This window comes from Anas acuta, chromosome 7 (genome assembly GCF_963932015.1).
Source record: "Anas acuta chromosome 7, bAnaAcu1.1, whole genome shotgun sequence".
NCBI lineage: Eukaryota > Metazoa > Chordata > Aves > Anseriformes > Anatidae > Anas > Anas acuta.
The window spans coordinates 30,724,554-30,740,470 of record NC_088985.1 but is presented as its reverse complement, the minus strand read 5'-3'; positions in this window follow the sequence as shown (position 1 = coordinate 30,740,470).

Below are 15,917 nucleotides of genomic sequence, written 5' to 3'. Positions count from 1 at the left end.
CTATTCTATTCTATTCTATTCTATTCTATTCTAAACAGCAGTGAAGAATTTCCACAGTGAGATCAGACATTTAAATGAAGAACAGCAATTTCCCACCTCACCCCACGGAACACCGACATCCAACCTTTATCCATTTTCTCCTCCTCCCCCTTGTCTCTGCACATATTCATTCTGTAACTACTGCCTTTCATTTAACTTGCTCTTTGGGAAAGACTTCCCGAAGGTTTTAGTTGCCCAATTACTAGACAAACATAACCACACACAGCTGAGCTAATGCAAATAGATTCTCTGCTCCTTCATCCAGCACACTTGCTTCAGGCTTTCCTATGCATTCATAAGCAAATTCTGTTTCCTCTCTTCTTTCCTCCTGTGTTCATCTTAAAATAGAGTGAAGCTTTTATCCTGTTTTCTTGTTACCAGATCAGGCATCCTCAAGTTCATTCCACTGTTTGAATCTCCTCACATTCCTGAAAGCAGGCACCTGCAAAGTCTACGTTGAAGGCCTACCCATGTGAATACCGTCATGCCAGAACAGACCTATGAGCCCATGCATCAAAGCCAGGGCTACCTGTTGTAGTGCTCCCATTTTTGCACTTCAGATCTCTGCCTTCACACACTCTTGTTCGACAGCACTCTGAGAGTTTTGGCCTGTGGCCTGTATGCCCCAGACTTGTCCCATGGCCTTACCCCAGATTTTGCACAGCCTGATGGTTACCAACAGCATACTAAGTAGTGAGAAAATTCACAGAGTACAGGAAAGATGGTGATGTGGGCTGGCATGGCAATAGGCAGGTCCTGGAGGTACAGCAGGTTCAAGCCAGGCAGATCTGTGTGCCAGGAAACATACAGCACCTCTATGGAAACAAGGGCCCTCGGTAAGGACAGGGTTTCTGCCACAGAGCTAAATATATGTAAACAGAGGAAAGATCATGGCAGCATTTCTGACAAGAGTTAGCCTGGCTCTTCTGTGTCAGCTACAGGTGGTCCCATGCCTCTTCTAAACATTTGTAGCCATTCGTGCTGACCTTTACCAGGACCATGGGCTTGATGAGTCCCGGCAACCTATGGGAAACAGGCCATCAAACGCTTCTTTGGTGCTTGCAAAACATCTTATGCTCAAGCAAATGTTGATAGATGAGGAGGAGGGATGGCAGGATAAAGGGAAGAGCAGAATTAGGTGGTCAGCAGCAAGACTACAATGAAACATGAAGCTGCTGGGAACACCAAATTTCGGACTGTGGGATGGCCACGACACTTAATTCTGCTTATTATTCCATTTGCTCTTATCTGTCTATCTGTCTGTCTGTCTATTTTAATTATTATTTTTGGTCAGTTTTGTTCCAGCAGCAAACTATTTCTATGTGACTTGCCAAATATATACAAAACAGATTTTTTCCTGTCAGGGTAAGAAATGGGTTAAGTAAGCTTAGAAGTGGGTTTGTTCTCCAACTAGCATCTGTATGCCCTAATAAAGTCAGATAACTGTATTACTGGGGTAGCTTGAAAACAGACAAAATCTGCTTTCTGTTTTTCTAAATCCACAGTTAAATGATTTTTGAGGGGGATGTTTTTATGGGAGATAAAAGACCAAAATCAATGATAGGACTGTCTGAAGACTGAAGTTTCATTTTATCTCCACAAAAAATCAGGACTCAGCTATTCCAGTCGCTTTCTATTAAGTTTTGGTTCAAAAATGTCACTTGTGCTCACAGCACCACTGAAAAGACTATTTATCTGAATCCAGCTGTAACACAGAGATTCTCTTGGATCCATTTGTTTATCAAATTAGATAAGCATACATCAGTAACACTGTTTATAACAAGAAAGTACTTGTAGGTGATACAAAACCCAAACTGTGGCATGTGACAAAAATTAATAACAGTAATAAATGGTTATGAGAACAGCATGAGGTCTAAAGATAACACATATATGTGCTCAGATATAAATCTGCGGTTTAGAGAATTTAGGGGAAAAGTGCCTGTGACAGTTCAGAGAGGAAAATTACCATCTCTTCCAAATGCTGTACAAGAAATGCAACAGTTTAATCCTCTAAATTGTCTAACCGTGGTGATGGGTCTGCATCAAATTCAGGTCTAAATAAGAACTCTAGGAAGAGGCTAGAGAGAGCAACACAAAATGGAAGTTAAAGATTTCACAGTGTAAAAGGATGCATGCGATATTGTTTTACTTTCCTGATTTTGCACTAACTGGGACATCTTTTCTGGGAATACCAGCTTTTACAAAATTCCAGTGAACACAGGTTCATGGCCCAGGTAGCTGGGCAGGCAGTTGGCAGTGATTACTCAGTTCCAGATCTATTGGGCCACTATAATAAGAGCTAACAAGGTTTAGGCAACATGGTTGTCTACAGTAATGGGGTGACTAGAACAGATGGTCCATGATATGGTAGTCCTCAAGTCCTAATTTTTCAGTCTTCCTTTGCAGCTGGCTCTATGCAGACTCCTGTGAGAGGAATCAGGATTAACTATTTCTTCCTAGACTCTACATTAGATCTTTAAACACAGATCTAGCTGCAAAGTGCAACTAAATAGAAATGAACCCCTACTCATTTTCTCTTTGCAGCCAACTTCTTTTATAAAAAGCGCAGTCTCCAATTCAGCTAAGCCTTTAATTGTGTGCTTAACTTTAAGTATGTGCTTAATGTTAATGGGACATATGGGTAAGTACAAAACTGCATTTTGTTGGATAGCATAAGTTACCTCAAACATTTAAATGTTTTGCTGAACTGAGGCCCTGGAAAACAGAACAAGAAAAAACATGTAATGGTTTATTGAAAAGAAATAGTTTCCCAGTATCAGTTGGTAAGATTGATTGTTTGTTGTTTTTTTTTTTTTCCTCCTCACAGGTATATCAGTAACTAATTTCTGTTCATCCTAGAAGGAAAGATTTCTTTGAATCTTAATTGAAACGTGGGAACTTACACTAAATAACTGAACCTTTTGCTATTGGGTATCTTTGATCGGAATGTCAAAGATATTTGAATTATTATTTCTATTACATCATTGCTCAAGACCTTGCCATTAATATATATACACATATCCTCTCATCTTCACTGCATTTCTACCTTACTGTAGGAATTCGGCCAGAAAAATGAGTGAGTACTGTATATAAATAACGCTATAAAATCAACATATGCACTCACTAGGATGTCAGGGCTGTTGAGATGGTACCCTGCTGAGATCCTTGCCCATAGTTTATATATGTTCGTGTTACCTAGCAGTGGTAATGATGGTTCTAAGGCAAGAGGAGAGGTATGAAATGACAAACGCTGTCATTGCTTCAACCATTCCTGAATCCAGGAAAAATATTTTCCATTAATTTCTCTACTTAAACACCTATTTTGTTTTTCTTTTTCTTTTCTTTTCCCCACAGCTAGTTTAGTCATTGTGCTTACCATTTGCTCTGAAAGACACACTGCCCTGAATCAACTGAGGTGAACAGTTTTTGGAAAGCCGTACTTGGTAGCCAAAAGAAGCCCGCCTTTTGGCATCTCTCTTTCCTTTTCTGTACCTGAGCTCATCCTGTAGCAGAATGAGGTGTTACCCTGTAAAAAAAGAATAAATGATACATGCCGGCAGAGTGTTTCTTTTCCTCTCTAGCCTTATCCAAATGTAACACTGTCCTGTATTGCATCATGTTCAGCCTCTACTTGTCCTCTAAATCTTGCCAGAATCTACATTTTTGCCTCTTCAGCTGCAATTAATGACCACACCTATTCATCCTTCTGACAAGTCTGTTCTCATTACTTCTTCATCCTTTGACCCTTACTGGTGTCATTATCATGCTAATATCTTTTACCTTGCGTGTCTTCAGCAATGAGAGTAGTTCTTTCGCATGGCTTACTACAGAGCATTACCAGAGAGAGTCAAACATTTTCTAATGTCTCACTAATGTTTTTCTTCATTTCTTTCACATGACAAACCACAGAAATATAGAGTGGCTGAACCAGTGTTTCCAAAAATGTCACATCAAAATTCTTGTGTCTAATGCCTATGGTTTTATGTCACAATCTTAGCTGCATTTCAGTGTTAAAAAAGGGGAAGGTTGTTGGCAACTTAAGAAGTGCAATAAACAAGAGGTATCATAAGCAATATGCCATATAATAATTATAATATATAATATAATATAATAATAATTATCCTATTACTGTATTTAATTTCTAGTTCCCTATCTTCCCAGTTTGTTTCTTTTCCTTGGTATTTTTGGACAGCTTAGACAGTTAACAGAAACTCCTGTCACTGTTTTTGTGGCTTCCCTTTCTAATTCTGATGCATAATATTTGGGTTGTAGCTATCACTGGAGGTTTTTTTATTTCTTTTAAACACTTCTCTTGGAGATTTAAAATGAATCAAACACATATTCCTACAGGTCTTTCATTTTGTAAACATTCTCATCTTCAAACAAAAATCTGCATTCTGGGTCATATTTGGAGATTTGTAATGTCTCTTTAATGGATTGTAAAACCAAAGGGATTATTACGATAATCTATTTTAAATTAACTTCCATTTAAACAATAGTATATTTTTCAAAAAGATAATCGGTGTGGGAAAATGCATTCTGATTCTCAGTAAATTGTTCTAGTAATCAATTAGCCTCAGTTTTAAAACACTGCATGCCTTATTCTAAGTCCATATTTGTTTAGCTCCAGCTTCTATGCACTGGATACTGTTACACTTCTTAGTGATGTATTCGCATTTCTTCAGAATCATAAAACAGCTATTTCATGTAGATACTGAAGACTGGTATCAATTCACCTATTAACCTACTATTCGATCTACTAGGTAGATTACTTTTCTTAAATTGCGTGTTATTGGACTTCTTTTCTTCCATAGGCTCCAAATCATTCTTTTGTTCCTTTCTGAACCTTTGCTATTTTTCAGATTTTTTCTTAATGGGTGAAAATATGATCTGGACAGAGAATGCTAGCAATTATCTTGGTCATATCATGAACTCATCTCCCTCCTGCTTGACATTCACTGCTTACCCATTCAAAGCTAATGTTTTTCTCTTAGCCATTATATTGAACTGGGAGCTCATATTCAGACTCTACCTATCACAAACTCTAAATCTTCATCAGAATCATTGTATTTCATGGGTACTTTTTTGCTATTCTGTATGTGCGATTGGAACTCTTTGTTCCCAGGCAGATGACTTTGCATTTGGCTGTATTAAAGTGCATATTGTTCAGATGAGCTCACCTTATGGAATGATGCAAATCCAGAATATAGAAATGATCTGTCCTGTCATTATTTACCACCCCACTAATTTTTATGTCATCTGCAATATTTACCAGCAGAGATTTCATATTTTCTTCCAGATCATTGCTAAAGATGAACTAGCATCAGGCCAAGAACAGATTAGTTCAAATGCCTCCATAAGATGCAGATTTTCAAGCACAGTACTTTTTGAAATCAATTTAATACATCTTTCAGTCAAAGTATACAGGGGTTTGAAATAAGCTCTCCATATACTATAAAACGGTAGGGAAAGGTTAAGCTATTTTAAAAGATAAAAAATCTAGCTGACCAGGCAAGAGATTGAAAGCTATTGTTACCACCTAATAAAATTTGAGGCTATTGAGTCATAAAACTTAAACATTAGCATAGAAATAAATGCAAAACCACGTGCAACAGAAAAAAAAAAAAAAAAAAAAAAAAAAAAAAAAAAAAAAACCAAAAAAACTCATGCCTTAGAAATAATGCAAGACAGCTTTCTCCTTCAAATGTATTAGTCTGTGTAACTGTTGTGGTTTTCAGCTAGGATAGAGTTAACTTTTTTTTTTTTTTTTTTCATAAAGGCTCACATGATGCTGTATTTGAGATTTTTGATGAAAATGGTAACACACTGATGTTTACTTGTTGCAGAGCAGTGCTTGCACTGAGGCAAGGGTTTCCCAGCTCCTCATGCGGCCCTGCCAGCGAGGAGGCTGGGGGTGCCCAAGGAGCTGGGAGGGGACACAGCCAGGAGAAGCTGGCCCAGGCTGGCTGAAGGGATGTCCCATACCTTACGACATCATGTTCAGCAATAGAAGCTGGGGTAAAGAAGGAGGAAGCAGGGGACACTCGGAGTGATAGTGTTTGTCTTCCCAAGAAACCATTACAAGCCCTGCTTTTCTGGAAGTGGTTGAATATCTGCCTGCAAATGGAAAGTAGCAAATGAATTCCTTATTTTGCTTTGCTTGGGCTGGGTGCACAGCTTACATTTTATGAAGTAAACTGTCTTCGTCTCAACCCATGAGTTCTCATACTTCTGCCTTTCTGATTCTTTCCCCCATCCCACTTGGGGAGAGTGAGTGAGCAGCTGTGTGGTGCTGAGCTGCCTGCTGGGTTAAATCACAGCAGTTGTCTTACAGTGAATGAGACATAATATTCAGAAAAATAACTTTTAGTAGTCTAGGTGGATAGAGAGAGGTATCTGCCTACTTTGCCCCCACAATACAACCAAAACTTGGAGAGCATGTGGATGCACAGAGGCAGGTTTGCATATGCATTTCTCATCCCAGGCATGGCCCAATATATATGGCAGCATTACAATAACCTAATTCTGTCCTTTCTTTTTCTTAGTCAGCATAGTACATGGTAATCTCACATGAGCCTGCATCTTGCAAGTTATGCAGGGTTTTGGCAGAACTGTCACTTCTCTTATAATACAATGCATTTTGGGCTTGAATTCATTATTAAAGAAATAAAATTTGTCTAGGATTAGTCAGTCCAAATGCAACACTTTATGTTTAATTTTTAGTGATTTATCTGGGTCATATATCATTATTTGATATACAACAAAACTGCACATTTATCTAATCTTGTAGTAGGAAGGATCCAATTATTATAGCAATATGGGAGTAACTGTAATAAACTGGAAATTTTGTTTCCTCTGGCTTGGATGTGACTATTTAGGAATATTATTCTTATCAGTTGGAAAGAAAAACGACAAAGATTTGTAAGGATTTCAAAACTGCTTGCCAAGAAAGTCCTCTGCTTCCTCTCCTTTAGCCTTCCAATACCAATCTCCCCTTATTATTTAGAAAGGTCAAATACTAGAGATTCCTAATGCCTTCCATTCTCTGCAGTTTAAATGGCCAAATATTTTTCTCACTTTTTGGCTAGGAAGTAGTTTAAATTAGTCAAAAAGGTGTGGTTAAATCTTGCTGGTTACTCTGATGTGTATGTCATAATCCAGACAAATATGCTATCCTATTATTGTTAAATCAGAGTTAAATCCAAAACTTGTTGTCTTAGTCATCTGCATTGATGTAGGACTCTGCAATAACGTATATTATACAGAGGTTGAAGGTTTAAGTCTTTGTTTATCCCTTACCAGTGCCAGTGTTTGTCTGTTTGTTTTTAATCATGTGTAACAACATTTGAAACAACTTCAGTCTCCTTGTGTTAAATATTACAAACTTTCTTATTGCCAACAGGACAATGCAGATATTTAAGTATTCTTCAACTTTACAAGCTTTACTGTGCTTTACTTTTCCTAAATATTTTTACTTAAGGCATAATATATGTTTTAACGCTCTAGCATGTGCAAACTATTTTATAGCCCCGAACTTCATGGAATTAATAGGGGTTTAAAGGTAATAAGGCTCATCTGTTTTATGAAGAGGATGAGTTATCTTGACATGCTGATATTTTGTGGGTACCAGGGTTTCTGGGTGCCAATAGAATTAGACAGATGGGGTGAAACTGGTAAGAAAGCTGAGTTAAATCACATGAATTAGATTTTCTAAAAGTGGAAACATGAAATCACCCACCCTTTCATTATACTTGCATCTGACAAAATACATTATCATATGTTTTTGCTTGAACAGTGTAAAGATCATTCAAAACAGATACAATTGCAAATCTGGAAAGATCACACTTACGTGGAGCCCTGACAACGTGATCTCATCAAGCTAGAACTTGAAATTGCAAGTGTCACTTCAGATAAGATCAGAGAATGCTTCCTGTCCCAATGATGTGACATTATCAGGTTTGAGACTATAGCAAAGGCACATGCACAATTTTGTGAACTAACAAGGCAGATTGAGAACACGCTGGTTGGCAGGATATTTTAGATCCTTAGATTGCCTTGAGCTGGGCATAATTACAGCTCCATTATTTATTTATTTTTATTATTTTTTTTTTTTTTCCACACGGGAGAGCCATCTCTAAGAGTAAAAGAGCACGGAACTTACTGAAGAAAAAATGTTGATCTTTTAATTAACAGGTTCAAGCATCGGTGTATGGACAGCTTTTGAGTGGGGAAAAAGCCATATTCTATAAGAAACTCTTAAACAGCTGTGCTTCCATTTGTACAGAAATCATTTAACATACAGATTTCTGCTCTTTCAGTGTTGGCATATTTATGCTTGCTTAGAGAAAACTATAGAAAATTGAGAATTTACTACCATTACATTACATGAAACTCATCCTTACGTTAGGTCATTAGGAATTTATCAGCATTTTTTTTCCTGTCAATTTGGACTCCTGAACTACAAAGTAAACACAATAGTTCACAGTCCTAAAGTAAAGGTTGAGGGGCATAAAGCCAATTAGATTTTTTGGCTCTACCTCATTTTGGCATTGTTCAGAGTACACAGCACTTCTCAAGGAAACAATTCAGAACTAGAAGTTAGGTATGTGCCCAAAACTGAATTCATGCATTCAAAGCAGTACTTGGGAAGATGCTGGTGGTCATGTGAGAACCTGCAATATGAGAATGTTTTTCCTACCACTAAAAACCTCAAAGTCATAAAATACTTCTCCTTCTGATCTGGCAATTCCTTAGCACCTACAATTTGCCTTTAATTGAACAGGTGTGTATACAAGAATATCTATTTATGTTTTTTACTTAGATGTCCTTTATGGCTTTAGCACTCTCAGGTGGCTGAAGACCTCTGAAGCCAAGGCTTGTGAGCACACCCTCGCTGTTGAAACCATGGGAGCAGAAAGTGCACATCGGTAGTTTTTGCACAATGGAAGACATGAAGGCTCTTGCAGTAAAGCAGCTGGGGGAGGCAGAACCATGAAGTGTTTTTGCCTTGATGCTATAAATAAATGTACTTAGAAGTAAAATATTGTTTTATCAGACATACACATGTGCTACTCAGAAACCATGTTGTTTCATGTAGCATGGGGCTGCAGCATCTGAAATACTAATTCCATGCACAGAGGAATGCAGTTCACTTTGCCCAATATATTTTATAAAAAAATAACATTTAAATGGAGAGTACCCTATCCCCAAAGAACAGCATTCCAACCCCCCCTCGCCAATGACTCTTCTGAAAGAACAAAAAAAATGCCAGCTTCCTATACTATGTTTGACAAAACATGAAATTATAACAGTGCATAACTAAGAACCTGTGGTGAATGTTTTGTAGGAGCATAGCTCTTCGAGTTCCTTGTTTTTGCACAAATGTTCACAACAGCTAGAGGAAAAATATACCACATGTTCTTTATCTTAACAAACTTCCTTGCATTGATTAACGCACAGTTTTATGAGACCTGAAAGAACAAAGTTAAATGAACAAGAAGTGAAAACTTATGATGGATGTGTCCCTCACAGCATTTAGATCTTTTCCACTTGATTAAAAATTCCTAGTTCCTCTTCACTGAATTGTTTAGTTTTTTAGCAGTCTCTGTCCTGATTAAAACAAATTAGCATCAAAGATCCCCAGTTGAATGAGGAATCATTAATTGAGAAACATGCAATGCTCCTTAATTACCTTAGAACAGTCAGAGAACAAATAATCTTAGGTTTCAAAGGGGTTTGCATGCACTGTGTACCGTGGGCTTATTCTCCGTGTCTGTTGGAATAAAAGTAGACTTGCCTATACCGTTGAGGGATATCAGTACAAGCTTCAGTAAACACATTGTAGATTGTTTATCTAAAGTGAAAAAAAAAAAAAAAAAAGCAATGGCTGACTAGAAGAGAGAGACGTTTCATTTTATTATGTTGATCATAGCTTTCAATTTGCTTTGCATATGCCAACATTGACTGCGAAAGAATGAAAGCTGTTCTTTATTGATACAAATTTAAATATTTCTGAGTACAACACTTCAGCTTTAGAAGCACCTAACAAAATGTCAGCTACCTAGGAACAGAGAGTAACTGTGCAGCTTGGAATAGCAGACAAAAGGCAGCAAACTTTCACAAAACTTGGCTCAGAAGGAAACCAAGGAGTATTTACTGTTCCTTGGTGGTATGCTCTTTGTTACAGAGTTCTTCCAACAGTTGGGTTTTTTAGGCTATGATTCAGATTCCACAGGTTAGCACAGTTACTGCTAGCCTTCAGAGAAGAAGGAATAAATGACTTTTTTAAGGGCACAATATACTTAACTAACATGGATATCTTAACATTTGCTTTGCTTTGCCAGCTCATAGAAGAAATTCTGCAGAAAAAAATGTCACTTGATAACACCAAGTGTATTCCTGGAGAAGGTTTGTTGGATTGATATGGTTTTGTCACTAAGGTTAATCCAGCAAGTGTTGCTAATTTAGACACTGGACAGCAAAATTAAATGTTATTCAGAACTACCTGAACTACTTGGGAAAGAACTAGCTTGTACCAGTGCCAGTATCCTGTGCTCTCTCACTGAGCTAATTAGCTCTGCAGAGAAGTAAGCTATTAGCAGCGATGCAGCACAGTGCTGATGCAGCTATGCCCTTCTGGTACCCAGATGTAACACACCTAGAGTTAGGCAGAGGGCTCTGCACCATAATACAGGGAAAGGTTATCCTATGTAGGTGTATCCTTACAATCTTTACATACAAAACCCCTGATGCAATTTTACACAGTACATGTAGTGCTCATAAAATGATCCAAATGATTATAAAGAACACCACTGTTATACTTTTTTAAAGAGTTTCCACACTACAGGAAAGTTTTGGGCTTGCTCCCAGTTCCTATAAATCTGTGCCATTCCTCTGCTGCCAATGAAGTTTTGCTGACATATCTCAAAAAGGTGATCCATTAAAGGATTTGACCTAAATCTTATGTTCTGGCCTTAGTACTCTGGAATCTGAAGGACAAGAATTTACTTTGTTTGATCCTTTTTCATTTCATAGCCATTAATTTCTATCCCAAACTGGAAGCAAGAAGATTTCATCAGGGCTCATTCGTCTCCTAGATAACTAAAGATGGCCTTACTGTGCAGAGAGGAATTAATGACTTGATGAACTAAGAAACCTCAGCAGGGATGTTGGCTTTCTATCCCCATGTCTACTTCATTGTTCAGAGGCGGAGGGGAATGGGAGAGGTGTGGCAGAAGTGGTCTGCCACCATTTCACTCTACGAAACACCACGGCTGTGCTATGTTTGGAGATAACTCGCCAGATTGAACATCCCCTGTTTGGGCTGTTGTGAAACACTTTGTTTCTGAATCAGGGTTAGCTGCTGAACTGCCCAGCTCCAATATGCCTGGGGCAACCAAGCCACACAGAGAGCCGTAACTCTGGCTGCCTGACACAGCTGAGCATGGTTTTCAGGTTCAAGTATTGAACATAGATGTCTGAATTATGTCCAAGTCCCTTATGGTTATTTATGTCAAAATCCAGAGATAGACTACTCAGCTAGAACAGCAACAATGTGAATAAGAGAGAGCTTTTCCTAGGTAGAAACAATTCTGTTAGGAGCCCAGCTTGCAAAAGGTGTGAAACTAACTTAAGTTAGAGTCTGATATTCTTCAGGAAATAATCTACATTTCTGCATATTCACTGTAATGGTGCCAATAATAGCAACATCTCTCTTCCTTTACTTGATCCACTTGTAAAGAAAAATCCTCTTTAAGTTAGAGACTATATACAAGAGCCAACAGAGTTCCAAAGTACTCCTTCTGGGTTGGTAATTTTTAAAACAAATGCAGCTTGTTGTAACAGATCCTTGAGCAAAGACAGGGTAAATCAAAAATTCTCAGTGTTTCAATTCTGAGCTACCATTGAGACACATAATTTTAAAAGCACCTTTCAAAAAATGAATTTATAAAATACACTAAAAATCAGTGGCTTACTGGTGAAGAGACCTTAAAGCTTTCCATTTGACAATACAGGGAGAGGCACAGTGGAAGGCAAACCATATACAATGGTGTCAAGTTAAAAACAGATGAGAACATCTATACAGCTATCTGATTAATTTACTTAAAATATTTTGTTTTCTTAAAAGATGTTCCTCCCGCACAAAACAACCCCCAGATCTACTGTACTATAGAAATGTAGCAATGGTTTAGCACACCTGCTCATGTTAGGGGGTTCCTGAATCCTGATCTGTGTCAGATTACGTTATTAATACTTGCATTTGAAAGCTTTTTCTTCTCAAAAGAGCTCAGGAGCTTGGGAAACACTTGAATAAGTAATGGTGAAAGATAAAATAGTAGATGTCTAAGGAACGGATGGAATCTGAGGACATGGAATGTTTTGAGGGCATACAATCCAAAATAATCCAAAATGTAACGTGGGGGAATGGGAACAATCAAAGAGTCAATTTGAACATATGCTACAAATAACATTACAAAGTCTGAGAGGTTCAGGAATCAATGAGTAGCAGGAAAGGACAGGTTTGAAGCTTTTGAAGATATCTATATAAAGGGAACAGGTGATGCTGATACTAAGTGTAAGATGATGGAGATGTGGTAAGAGAACTGCTGAAGAAACTAAAAGCACTAATTCTAAGAACAGAGACAGAAGTAGTTGGAAAGGAATCAGGATCAGCATGTGGCAAGGACTGCATGTCTTCAGAACCTGGATTGGATTCACAATGAGATTGCATCAAAAGAAGATGCCAACAGAATAAGCCAAAGACAGATTTGAAAGGCATGGTGGAAAGGATGGAGCAGAGAAGGAATATTAATGGCTGAGATCATTGATAAGAAAATCTGAATTTAGAGGAAAGGGCATCAATTTATTGAAAACCTGTTGAACAATGAAAATATTTTATTTTCAACAAAGAAAGTTAGAGGGATGGACCTGAGCTGTTTGTGGAAGTCTTTTTTTTTTTTTTTTTTTTTTTTTAATTTGACACAAAAGGGACGTTTTTTTTAATTTAACAAAGAAGGAACAGTTCAGCAACACCAATGGGGATTCTGGAAGAGGGTTCTATCAAATATTAAATATTTTCATGAGATACTTGATAAGACTATAAGACTATGATCAGAATGAAAACACATAACTAAAAGATTTTTAAGAAATCTTATCTATCATAGCCTTTCAACTACACTGGGAGGATTTAGAACTTCATAAAAATTTTTTAGAAATCCACATTCACTATTTCCAATGAGGAAGATGGAACATGAAGAGTGCAAAATCTCTGGCCCATTTATTATAAAGGAGGGATTAAAGCATGGAAATGCATTATGCCCAGTGCTCTTCAGCATGGTTAAAATGGTACAATTGCTAACATTTTCAGACTATAATGAACATCAAAATAGTGGAGCACCTTTGAGAGCTTATGTCCTGGGCAACTGTGAATGAATCAGGAGGTGTTGTACAAAGACTACATACTTAAAGGAGAAAAATGGAGAATAAGGTAAAAATCAATCATTTGAGAAAGCTGAATAACCAAAGATATCAGTAAGCCAAGTAGTTTAGTAAATAGCACAAATTTACCAACAATTTACCAACAAAGGGAAAGTGACCTCAACAGTATGAACAGCCAGAAAATGTTTTTGTTTTTTGTTTTCCTCCACGTTAATTATGCTTCAAGTTTGGGTGTAGAAAACTGTAACATCTAGCACTATTAAATAAAGCTGATACTAAATAACATAATAACAAAAATACACTCAGTGCTCATAGTGCCTGTTTGCCTGTTATTTTTAGAGCACTAAAGAGCACCGAGTACTCTCTAAACATTAATTAATTAATCTTCAATATTCCCATGTCATTAGTAAGGTTAATTTTGTCATTCCCAAGTATTTAGTTAGGAAACCTGAAGCAGGAAAAATTATTTTCTAAATTCCAATGTTCTATTTAGTAGCGAAAACAAAATCATCTACATTAATTTGTTTAGAAAGATTTTTATACCTGACCATTTGTCTTTTTGTGCTCTGGGGAGGAGAGAAGAGAGGACTTACAGGAAAAATAACAGATTTCCTTACTGAGAGAAGGTATTATGATGCAGACAATTTGGGTAGAGCTCCGTCAAAAAAACATCCATGGTAATAATCCTAATAAGCATTATTTTTTATAACTATGGTTGTGTTTTTTTTTTTTTTTTTTTTTGTTTGTTTGTTTGTTTTTTTTTAAGTATATTTTATAATTGAATATATTTAAAGAGTTTTAAGTCATCACATGGGAAAAATAATTTGTTCTTCATGTTAACCACTAAAAATGGTGCAATAATAATGATTTTTGGCAAATACCTGTAAAGTAATGTTTAACAAGAGACTAAGATCTTCAGTAGAATAAGATGGTCAAATATCTTCTAGAGGTGTGCTTGAAGAGTTCCATGTCATTTTTTTCTTGCTTCTTGTCTAACAAAAACTCTGTCAGAAAAAAGCATTTGCTAAAATTGCACAACAGCTAAGCAACATTTTGTTGATAACATCCCCCAGATAGAAAGGTAAACAGTTATTGTTAAATAAGTAACAATTTTCTCAAACTCCAAATTTGTATAAGCTTACTGTAATATTAACTCTGGCCTTAATTTATCATTGAAAAGCTGTTATAGAAAAATAGACTCAAAAATAAATACATGTGCCACACTCAGTCTTGGAGTTCCTGAAAATACTAACAGCAAATTGATAACCCTATGAAGCATCACCTATGGAGTACTTTAAACAAAGTTCTGTATCATCTCTCATAAGGATAAACACATTTGAGGCTTCATTTCTGCAAAAATGACCGCTAGCATACACACAAAGAGTCACTGATTCAGTTAAAGTCTTCAGACCATTTGATACAATATGTGAGAATAAGAGGAAACCAAGAAAATGTTCTGATTTAGATCAGCTGTGAAACTGATTGTGTAACTCCATAAAGAAATGCTTCCTGTGTGTTTTAAAGACTTTTTTTCCCTCTCTTTGTTCATCATTTACAACCTTGTTTTCTTATTTTAGAAGAAGAAACTTTTGAATATTTCAGAAGTGGTGCAAAGAATTTTTTTTACCTAAACATGACTGAGCTTCAAATAGCACAACTGAAGAAATATTGGCAAATTAAAGCCTAGGGTAATCATAGCCCCCTTTTGACTTCACAGTGAATTTCAAGGGGCCACTAGAATTTCAAATAAATACACAAATGCTGATTTTCAACATCAGAAATATCTGTAGCTATGTGGCTACACATGTAATATAGAAATATAAGAATAGATTTTGAAAGTGAAATAACATTAAATACAGAGAACATGAAACAAGATATGGCTCTGATTTATTCAAGCCCAGATTCTGCAAGACTGCTTTTGAGAGCTTTGTTCTCTGTGTTTAACAAGCAAGCATAGCTGAAGCCAATATGGGAAGTTGTGGGTACCTGTAAGACAATGGGAATTTTGCTATTGTTGTCAGAGGAACTATATTTATTAGAAGCATGTAAAATATCACTAAGTAGTTCATACTTTACTTTAGAAACTACCTGACAAGAGAATCAGTAAATTACAGCTTTAACTCTGCACTTTAAACACTGAAAAACTATTTTATTGATTTTTTTTTTCAGCAATGTCAAGAATTCTAGATAGGACAACATTGCATTAGGAAAGAGAGGGATTGTTAATTACCTTTAACAGAGAATTTTCTTTTATTGTCAAGAAACCTTTCATATGCTTTTTTTTTTTTTTTAATGGTAATATAATTAGATACATAATGATTTTATAATTAAATTTATACTATGAAAGTTATTATGCATGAAGACTGAATGCCAGTTAAAGTGATCTCAAACTAAAATTCCTACCATCAGGATTCCATCTCTCTGCATGAGATTACTTAGAA